Raw genomic sequence first — 11,484 nt, 5'->3', positions numbered from 1 at the left:
TTCTCTTCCGGCATCAGGAAACGTCTTCAAAGCTTCTTCCAATCCAAACAAAATACAATCAAAAGATCAAACTTACGTCATTGATGCATTCAGTTGCAGTCGGACAACGAAGTTGCGTTCAGGAGCGTCGGAAATCGGAGTTTCAGTAATGTAAATTTCCAACGAATTTTTTTTTTTTTTTTTTTTTGGGGGGGGGCGGCACACGGGGTGGCCAATCAGATCTCAGGGAGGGCCACTGCCCCCCACGTGCTCCCACGGAAGATCCGCCACTGATGTCAAAGTCTCCAAAACGTCAGAAAAAGTAGCTAGATTTGTTGCTAGTCCTTTTGACAAAAGAAAAAGTTGACAGGAGGCTTTGGAAAGTCGCCGGATTTAGCGAGAAAGTCGCCAAGTTGGCAACACTGCCTGTGCCGCTGGAATGGTGACAAAATAAAAGCCCGTAACATTAAAAATACGCTTTCAAAATATAAACATGGAGGGAACGGTTATTTTAACACTAGCAACACAAAGGCTTGCCAAAAGTGATGAACTGATCAACAGACCTTTATAAGAGTGATTTACACGCAATTCGGTATCCATACATAATGTGCACATGCATAACACGTGCCTGTGCTCTGCACAAGGTCATTTTTTTATTAAGTATTTCATCCGTCGGAAATGATGTCAACTGAGCAGCCTTGGCGGAGTACTGCACTCTCAGAGAGCTTTTCTAGTTTAGTATACTAAAACGTCATAGTTTAGTATGTCGTCCAAAATGTCACTAAAACGTCATAGTTTAGTATGTCGTCCAAAATGTGGAAGGAAATGTCATAGTCAACAGGTTTACTAAAATATCTTCATCAATAACTTTCAATTTCTATTTTACTCAATTATTTATATAATATTTTCGAAGAATCTTCCTGTAAAAATGCCATGTGGTGTTTGGTTATAGGCAGCCATGTTGATTTTAGGCCTGAAAACAGCAAAAATGTCAACTATGATACCTGTTGACTGTGTTACAAAAAGTCCCCCAATTATCTATTCACCCTCTTATCTAGCGGCTCAGGAGTGCAAAAAGTAGAGCAAATGCACAAAAATACATACAAACTAACTGTGATGGTATATTTGTGGTGAAAGTAGACTGATGATGACGACACTCATTCGGCTGCAGTACCTAAATTGAGCACAAGAGGGCATCCAACAACAGAGGCTCCATCTGATGGCTTTATTTCTCAATCCAGCCCAGACTGCCTGGAGCCTGCAGCTGAACTGACTCATAGCTGGTGGCTGTTATATTTAGTAGAGCTCTACAAGCCCAGATCCAGGAGGACACTGAGGAGGCAGGAGACCCCAAATGTTTTTAATCAGCTTCTTACTATGCAGGCCATATGTAAACACATCATGTTTTGGTAAATTTAAGCAGTTAGGGTTATTTCAAAAGACGTTTACTGGTCTGAAGTGGACAGAGCTCGAAAAATGTCATGTGTTTCAGGGTTTGAGTTTAGCTGCAGTGCTATCTTTTTATGTTGAAACAGGAATGGAAAGGGCTGAAATGTAAACCAGAAGGATGAATTTTAAAGTCACTGTAAGAGTATAGCTTATGATTCACAAAGAAATGTCAGTATTTGTGGTCCACTGTTAATCCAAACTGTATCGTGTTCATAAATAAGGATGAAAACTGAACAGCTACACGTATTCCCCTGCCAGAGTTTTCCTGGCTCAGCAGGAAGTGTGATCTGTATGCATATAATAAAGGCAATGAGTCTGTGTTGCCTTATTTGACAGCAGAAATACATGCATTTTATTGGTATTTCTAACCACGGGACGGAAAAAAATGTACATTTTGTTTCAGTAAATTAAACAAAAAATTAACATATTGTATATTCTTATCTTTTTCATGCTGATTATTTTCTTTAGATGCAGGCTAAAACCTCATTTGAGGGCACCAAGAATCACTCTATGCTGGAAAAATCCTGCATAATATTATTGAAGAGGTTCCTGATGTTCTGCAGGAATTCCACTGATTTATGAGGAACATTCTTATTTTCCTGCGATCGATCAATATATAATTGCAGGACTTTTTGTAACATAGTTGACAGATATCATAGTTGACATTTTTGCTGTTTTCAGGTCTAAAATCAACATGGCCACCTATAACCAAACACCACATGGTATTTTTACACAAAGATTCTTCTAAATATTATATATACAATTGAGTAAAATTTAAATTCAAAGCTATTTATCAAGATATTGCAGCAAACCTGTTGACATGCAATAAATCCACACTTGACTCACACACTATCTTAAATAACTCAGAAAGATCTGGAATTAACCCTCGTGTTGTCCTGTGGGTCAAACTGACCTGTTTTAAAGTTTGAAAATGTGGGGAAAAAAATATTTTTATGTCCACATTTTCAAAATTTTTGGAAGATTTTTTTAAAGCATTTTTTGGTGGAAAAAAAGAAATGTCAAAAGAAATGTTTCTTAAAGAACGTCCACACAAAAAATTTTTTTGTGAATGTTCTTAAAGAAAAATAGGAAGTTTTACTGATATATGTGTAATCCCTTTAGATATTTTTTGAATTTTTTTGGAAGATTTTTACTCATTTTTTGAAAATATTTACAAGAATTTTCTTGCTAAATTTGGGGGATTTTTTAAAACAAAATTTTTAAGGAATTATTGGAATTTTCTTCCTGAAGGTTTTGCAAATTTTCAGAAATTTGGTGATTTTGAAATTTTTTTTTTCAAACAAGGAAACAATATTTTTTGGTGCTTGTAAATGAAGACGACAGGAGGATTAACACACTTCCTGGAGAGGTGTTTTTGTAATGGGTAACTAAGTTGAAAGTGATTTCTTGGACACAGATACAATTTGTTATTTTCCATATAAAATTTGATATATTGCCAAAAAAAGAGAAATATCTGTCATGATTATCTCAACTTAATAAAAAGAACTCAATCAAAACAATTTTTGAATAAGCTCATTTTATTAATGTTTAGCTAATTAGAAGGTGGTTATTATTAAATTCGGACGGTTATTTAGTTGACATTTTAGTGATATACAGTCATTTTTTTTATTAAAAAGTGATTGTTTCCATAATAAATAATGATGGAATTTGTAAAGACATGATCATATGAACATAAAAAACATTATTTTTTACTTTTAATAAAAATGTATGCAAGATATATCCCATGGACTTCAGAAGTCCCTCAAAAAAGTGACATCTTGGTGTTACATTAGCTTCAGCTGACTTAAAAATCTAGCAGAAATAACAATATGTAGTTCCAGTGACAAAAGACACGGTGACAACAGCTAACAAACAGCTGCCAAAAAAATCTTTATTCAGTTATAACCAGATGCCTGCAGAATCTTCTAGTCACACAGATCACTCTGGAGAAGATCTAAACTGTACACCGAGTCAAACAACAACAGCACCAGAACGCAATTTGTCAGTAAACACCATTTACAACAAGAACAATGGCAGTTTCTATACACACAGATCAGATAAGAAAAAGAAAAGTACAGGAGTTAACAGTCAGTGTGCATCGATTCTACTCATCTGAGAAAAATCATCATATATTGATAGAATTCATTTGATAATATCGTGGAAAAGAATATAAGAAAACATCATTGGTGCAATAGAGTATACATTTGTGTGATAGAGCAGACACATATTGCAGGTGCTTTGTGAAGTGTGTAGTGTTGATAATAAATCCTGTGTAGACTCAGTGTCTGAACAACTGTTTGAGGGTGTAATGTGGAGATGCAGGCTGTTTTAAATGTGCAGAAAGAGAACATTCAGTTCAAACATGGCTTGGTGTGTGTGAGGTCCAGTAGGCAAAAAACCTTCGGAAATCCCAAATGTGCAATTTGGGATGAAAATTTTGATATTTTGATGGGTTGGAAACTGAAAGATTGGTTTTCTTGTTGAGAACTGGACGAGAAGATTGACACCATGCGCATCTGTACGGTGAATATGAAACTACAGCTAGTTAGCTTAGCATAAAGATTGTAAACAGAGGGAAAGAGCTTAAATGGCTCTGACTCACCAGCATCTCCAAATATCAATTATTAATATCAATATTTTATGTTGTTCGTGTTATTCATAGAAAAACCAAAATGTAAAAACGACATGTTTAGCCCTTCAACCATCAACAACATGACTGATGTGCTAGACTCCATCTCTGTGTAGCATCTTTAGCATCACTAAACTAAGCTAACCCAAAGTCCTTGTAAAGTCTCTGGCTACAGATACAAGAGTGGTATCAGTTTCCTCAACTAAGAGATTATAAAAATTAACCACTTTAGCAGTGATAATTAGCTGCTTCTGTAAACTTTGGACGAGCCAAGCTAGTTCTTTTAGCTGTTTCCGGTGTTTTTGCGAGGCTAAGTGAACTGTAGTTTCATATGTGGTATTTACTTTCATTTGGCTAAACCTCCAAGAAAAACTGACTGGAGACTATTTCAGATTAGTAGTGTTGATAGGCCTTTTCTTTAGAGACATCTTAGCTGGTTCCCCAATTCTACCATGGCTTCAAGTGCTAAAGTAAGCTAACTGTCAAATAGCCATATCTTTACCTTACACAGGAGTAATTATCAGTATTTTAAACAAACTCAGCAAGAAAAATGGATGACGCAAATTAGTCCGTTAGTGTTGAAGATGCTGGTAGAATAATTTTGTTACTTTCAGACAGAGCCAGGGTAGCTGTTTTCTCTCCCAGTTCTTTATGCTAAGCTAAGCTAACTGGCTACTGGGTGCAGCTCCACAATTGACACCTCATTCATGGTATCAATCTTCTCTTCTAACTCTGCAGAATGTGAAAAAGCATCTTAGCCACAGTTCCAACTGGGAGTCACTCAAGACTTCCTCGACTATACAGACACAAAACAAGGATCATGCGACAACGCGTTTCTCCACAATCAGTTCGTGTTTCTTCTTCTCGCCTCTCTGACAGGTGAGATGATGACCATAGTTAAAAGCATTTCTCATGGCTATTGGCATGAAGACTTCTGAGACATTTCTGCGACGGTGCAAACACGCAGAATCGACTTTGCCTCTAATTTGTGGCTAGATCGCACTGTTGCGACCGCAGAGATCTCTCTTGTTGAGTTTTCATATTTCGCTGTATTGCTTGTGTAAAACTGATCCATATGTGTCTTGTTCTTCCTCGCCCTCCCCTCTGCTTTGAACCTCCTCGCGCCCTCACAGCGAAGGGAAGCTACTGATTTCATGGACAGCAGTGATTCTTATCAGCTAAGGTCACAGATGGAGCCCGTGTACATGTGCTGTTTCTCATCATCCTCATCAATTATTCAATGGCTTGGACACACACTTGGACACAGGAGCTCCACTAATTCGCCAAACATCTACTGGAGGCTCGACTCGCTGAGGCCTTGAACGCACCACGACGATCACAACATGGTGTAAAACGCCACTGAGCTTCAAAGTGGTCGCAATGTGACCTTGCGTTTAGCATCACAGGCATGAAATCCCTTCGGTTCTGTTTCATTTTGGTCATTTTAAAAGGAGGGCGACGCTCTGCAGGAGCCAGTATTTATGATAATGCTTCACACAGAATTTATGCTGGTGTGAAAAGCAGCAGGGGGAGGTTTATTATGCTATGTCAATGTACTAGTTGATAATGCATGAGGTATGACAGCTTGCACACTGAAATGTGCGTTTATGGCTGCAGGAATGGCTTGATCTGGCTTTGTAGGGAGTAGAGGTGTACACACAGACACACTCGCACTAAGCTTTTGTTTCCCGACGCTACATTGAACAGATGGGATGTACCTCGGGCGGTCAATGGAAACACACTCCATCATCCCGCCCCTCCGAACGCAGACGCACAACACACACCGATGCTAGCAGCTCCTTAGCGGAGCTTTCTGGACCCGCGGCCTGGTGAGCAGCCTCCATCAGCGAGCTCCTCACATCATCACAGGATGAGACCCGAAGCCACGGGGACATATGTTGAGCAGCGAGGGCACATATTGGCCCAATGACATGATCTAACACAGTTGGCTTTCACACCTCTTTCATTCTGTCTGTGTGTGTGTGGAGAGGTTGTGTAATATCGGGCGCAGTGTTAAGGAGTCCTGCCCCAAAGACGGCGTTTAGTTGCATATTCTTTCCTCAATAAATCCCGCTTGATATATGATGCAGACTGAAATAAATGTGGCTTGCTGCAAGGTGGAGTGGAAACGGAGAGAGCCTTGCCAATATGGAAAACAGCTTGCACCTCCCTCAACTGTCTAGCCTAATTTCTCATCTTACTTCCAGCCTTTTTCAGTGCAATATAACGTCTCATTCATCCCTCAGCGATGAGACGGCAGGTTTATGAAAACATACTCCTGATGACCCAGAGGAAGTAGGCCTGAGGGACGCATACTGGAGCTCATCCCCAAGACTTATTTTCACCACATAAATAAAAACAGAAGTGAAGAGAGGCTTTGGGAGACAAGTAGTGTTATTAGAGCTGACAGAGTTTGAGGTATCAGAGCACTTTGGTGTTGTGAATAATTCCTCAACCTGCAGCAGCACAATGAGACGCTCTCCTACAGGGTTGTTGTTTCAGGATCAGAACTGAGAAGCAGATGAGGCTGATTGGAGGAGAGTAATCTAAGGGGAGCGAAGGCTTTATTTGCCCCTCATGGCATAACACCTGCCAACATCTGCTTTTTATCTCAACGGTTGGAAAAAAAGTATTTCTATCAGTCTTTTTAGACTCCACCTGAATGCCAAAGGAACAGTTTGGGAAACACGTGTTCACTTTCTTGATGAGAGTGAGACGAGGAGAATGACATCACACTTGCGTTTGTACAGTAAATAAGGAGTTAGCCTTTTAGCTTAGCTTAGCATGAAAGTTTATTGAGCGAAAGGTAAAAAAAACTCTGCCAACCAGCATCTCTAAAGCTAATGAATTAATAAATTTGTTGTTTTTTTTCCGTAAATAAACGAGAGTAATGACATTTTTGCAGTTTTATTACATGCTAAGTGCTTGAATATTTCTTTGCTATGGTGTCTGGGCTAGCTGGCTAGCAGCTCCTCAGAAACAACATACATGCTGCCTTCAAATGGAACTCGTGAGCTCATATTCACCACATAAGAAGTCACGTAAACCAAATGGCATTAAAGAGCACTGAGCACAGCAATAGCAAGACAGACGCTACTGTCAACGTCTAGAAGCCACCGAAGCTAGCAGTAGCAAGCTAACAAATGGGTAAAGTAATGTAGGAAAGACTTAATGAAAAGATGAGGGAGTTTGAACATTTTCCTTAGACGTTATAAAATTCTGAAGAATATAAAGTTACAATCCAGTGAAAAATTTACTTCCATGGCCTTTGCATTTTTAAAATCTTAAGCAAAGAGGTCATGACTCGTGAAAATTTCCACCTGCAAGCTTGTGAATAGAACAAGACGGTGCATTTTAAGGACTTTTGAACTCATGACCCTGTTTATAGGCAGCAATAGTCTGGTGTATAACCTTCCTTAAAATTATCAATTGTTGCTTTCACACTGGTTTTTGTACAGAAAAAACTGTTAGTTTGAGCTTTAACCACGCTGAAAGAAGGATTTTCTTACAGTTGGCAAGCTAGTGTAGTCATTTCCATAGAGGCTTTAGAGGAGAGGCTCATCACGTAGAGAATCCTGAACAGAAATAGATGGTGGTTGTATATCACATGGCTCAACCGCTCATTGAAAAGGCAATTGTCTGACCTGTTGGAGGTATAAACTAAGGGGAAAGGCACTTTTTAGACCTTATTTTGGGGCAAAGTCACCAAACTTTTTTAGCGTTTTTTAAAATCAGATTTTGCTAAACTTTCCAGACATGTAGTTTTTATGTCCTGATGGCCATTAAAATTGAAGTTATGGCTCTTTTCCCATTCATTTACATAGGGGGCTGGTCTTATTAGCTTTAAGTAACTGTGAGTTGTTACCTATTGGAACTCTGATGTTTCCCCAATTGTAAATTGAGACAGTGGATTTTACTTCACATTTACTGTACAATTGTAGGATGTTCTCTCCTAACTCAGCAAGAAAGCGAATCCGTGCATTCCTCCAAATGTCACCACCGCTTGCAGATCACGTTTCGATACTTTGAACCGAAAGCTGAACTGATCTTGTTCGTGAAATCCTCCAGAAACAAAATCCCCCCCACTCCCCAACCGTCATCCCTGTTAATGTCAGATAAGGTCGTGTTCAACTGTGTCACCTAATGCACTGAACAGATCCGGAGAAGGAAAATGTGTTGCATCTACGATTTAGTTTACAGTCTGGAAACACATATCAAACATTTACATTTAGAGGCTTCAAAAGGCTATAAAACGCAACATACTGTACCGAGCACGTCAGGGTGGAGAGCAGCCAATAATACAAGTTATTTAAAGTCACCGAGTGCTGCTGAGGGATTCTGGGAAGTGTAGTTTTAAATCATTGCTGTGTTTAATAGTCTTGTGATGGTAAAGTCTGGTAAATAGCACATAATTCTGATCACACACAGATGGAAAATATCTTCCTGGACGCAGGAGGAGGACCAAGTGAGAATTCACACTTCAGATTTCTTCATAACTCTAGCTGGCTCTGTTCCCACCACTGCAACGCTCGCTCTGTCTCAGAGAGGCAGGCTTTAGTGCACAGCCTCCTCTGGTGATCTGTCTTCTACCAGCATCCTGCCAGACTCACTGTTCATACACACAACAAGAAGCCAGCCGCGCTCAGACTGGTACAAATTGGTCCGTGCCAGCAGGGAATCTCAGGTACTTTCAAACCGCTTGTATAGATTTGAAAACTCATGACTCAGGGATTTTTCTTATGCCATTTGTGTGTGTGTGTGTGTGTGTGTAAAATGAAAACACTGAAGGCAACACTGGCTGCTCCCAACCCCTGTCATGGTCGCCACAGCACAAATAGAGCACATTTATATAAAGTCATGTATTCCATAATTTTCCTTATTTGCATGCACATGCAGTATTAAAAATACAGTTAGACCAGAGCAGTAGATATACCGTTTGAAAAAAGTGTGTAAAAATCCAGTGCGACAGTCATTGAGTTCTTGAGGTCTGACATGATTGTAATCAGATAAAACAGCCAGTGAGGTGATCCAGTTTAAAGAGAGGCCGAGTCTCTCTGTTGCATATTTAAAGCTGAAGGAGCTGCGCCACAAACACCCTGAAATAATCAACTCTGTTGCTAATATTCCAAATGTTTAAATCCAATAACAGAGTTTCAGGCTGATGAAAGTGTTTCTCTTCTGTCTGCCTGTTCAAACGCATTAATATTCAAACACCTTTGCGCAGAATGCAAGTGATGCCTTTTTCAGGTTCCTGTGGAAACCACTTAGCAGCTCGGCGCTAAAAATGGATCACCTCACCGACTGTTTCACATGCTGTTTGCTGAATGAGGCTCCCTTGATTTCCCAAACATTTTTTTTTTAGAGATTGCACCACAACAGCGATTTTTCACATCGACGTACATTTATCTACAAGCCCTTATACAAAAGGGGAGAGAGGAGGAGTCATGTTTGGGAAAGCAAAGACAAGAGAAAAAAAAACACACATTGAAACACAGTAGAAGATTGGATCGAAAAAACTGTTTACAGCAAAGAGTAGAAAAGTCACTCTTAGATCTCGCAACATCTTTCTGGAATCGAGAAATTGGGCCAAAGGGGCCTCAGAACGCAACTCACAGGACAATTCTTTGTATCACAAATCTTTGAATTCTAGATACAGAGAGCAGAACTCAGACTAGCCAGCACCAGAGACATTCCACCACCGTCGCTGTAGGCCTGCATATCACAGCAACACACCTCCAGAGTTAGAAACTCTACGCTCATCAAGGCACATTCATATATAATCCTCCAAAGAAAACGAGGGTGAGGCGGATTCTGGAAACGCAGACCGAGGACTTCCTTTTTAATCATTAATGCTCAAAAGAAAAACCTCCAAGCTGCCCCAGAGTGTTTGCAGAAACCATTCCACCCGCCGCTCCGCCCCGCCCTCCTGCTTATTCACATTCCTGAATGAATGGAGGACTGAGGGAGGGCCTCTCCTCTTTTTAATTGACAACAACGCCGCCCCGGCGCTGCACTGGCAGCCCATAAGGAGCAAAGACGCACAAGCCTGCCAGACGTCATGGTAGCCATAGAAACCTGTTGGTAGGATCTGGGCGCTTTAGAAACAGACACACACCTCCTCAATCTCCGCTCGGGGTCATTCGAGGCGATGCCGCATGACTTCAGCAGAGCGCCACCTGCTGTTTGTCAAGTGGTGCCCACGCTAAAGGGTCTGTGTGGGCCAGATAACAGCCTCCTCGCATGTTTTATCTCCTGTTAGAGGTGGGTGGCCAGCTTAACCCTCATGTCGTCTTGCGGGGCAAAACTGACCCGTTTTAAAGTTTGAAAATGTGAAAAAAAAAATATTTTCACAGTGAAACTTCTGATGTCCACATTTTCAACATTTTTGGGAAATTTTTGAACATTTTTCGGTGGAAAAAAAGAAATGTTAAAAATGTTTCTTAAGAACATTGACAAAAAAAATCAACCAAAATCCAGCGAATTTCGCTGGATTTTGGTTGATTTTTTGTTGTCAATGTTCTTAAGAAAATATTAGAAGTTCTACTGATATACATGTAATCACTTTAGATTTTTTTACTCATTTTTTGAAAATATTTACAAGAATTTTCTTGCCAAATTTGGGGGATTTTTTTGAATAAAATTTTTAAGGGAAGCTTTTAAGGAATTATTGGAATTTTCTTCCTGAAGGTTTTGCAAATTTTCAGAAATTTGGGGAATTTTTTTGCAGAATTTTTGGATTTTTTTCAGACCAGGAAACAATATTTTTTGGTGCCCGTAAATGAGGACAACAGGAGGGTTAATCTGCAACCACAGACCTGAGAGGGCCTCCGGACTGAAGGCACGACTCACTTTGCTGACAGGAAAATGTAAACAGGGCAGAAATTTGGAGAAAGTTCGGGATATCACACCGATATACTGATACACACTGATACTGTAGCTTAGATATACTGTACTGTAGCTTAATCTGAATATACTGTAGCATATATTGACCTATATGTTGGATGATATAAGGTATATTAAGTGTCAGCCTCTTGTCACAAACAAGTGTTGTCATGTATGAAATACTGATCTCAATAAGGATCAGGTACATAAACCAGGAATCCTTGTAAAACTGTCAACACCGTGAACTGCCGTTAAAGCCGTCACCGCTCAGTAACCGCACCGGACCGCCGTGCACGGAGGACGCACAGGGCCCCTCGTAACCTCCAAGAGCTGATTTTTTATATCATCCATAAGCAGAATCATGCCATCTTGTTTTATTCGGCTTATAAATCACAGCCGAATGCTCAGCCCTTTAATAGGCAGCAGCGGAGTAAACACGCCAGAGAACAAAAGCCAGACCAGCCGCTGCCGCTTCGCTTAGAGAGAGAAAATAATTAAAAAAAGTCCTCATAAGTATTCATATCACTCTCTCCAGAGCAACAAGA

This window comes from Amphiprion ocellaris, chromosome 15 (genome assembly GCF_022539595.1).
Source record: "Amphiprion ocellaris isolate individual 3 ecotype Okinawa chromosome 15, ASM2253959v1, whole genome shotgun sequence".
Lineage (NCBI taxonomy): Eukaryota > Metazoa > Chordata > Actinopteri > Pomacentridae > Amphiprion > Amphiprion ocellaris.
Note: the sequence above shows the minus strand (reverse complement) of the source record.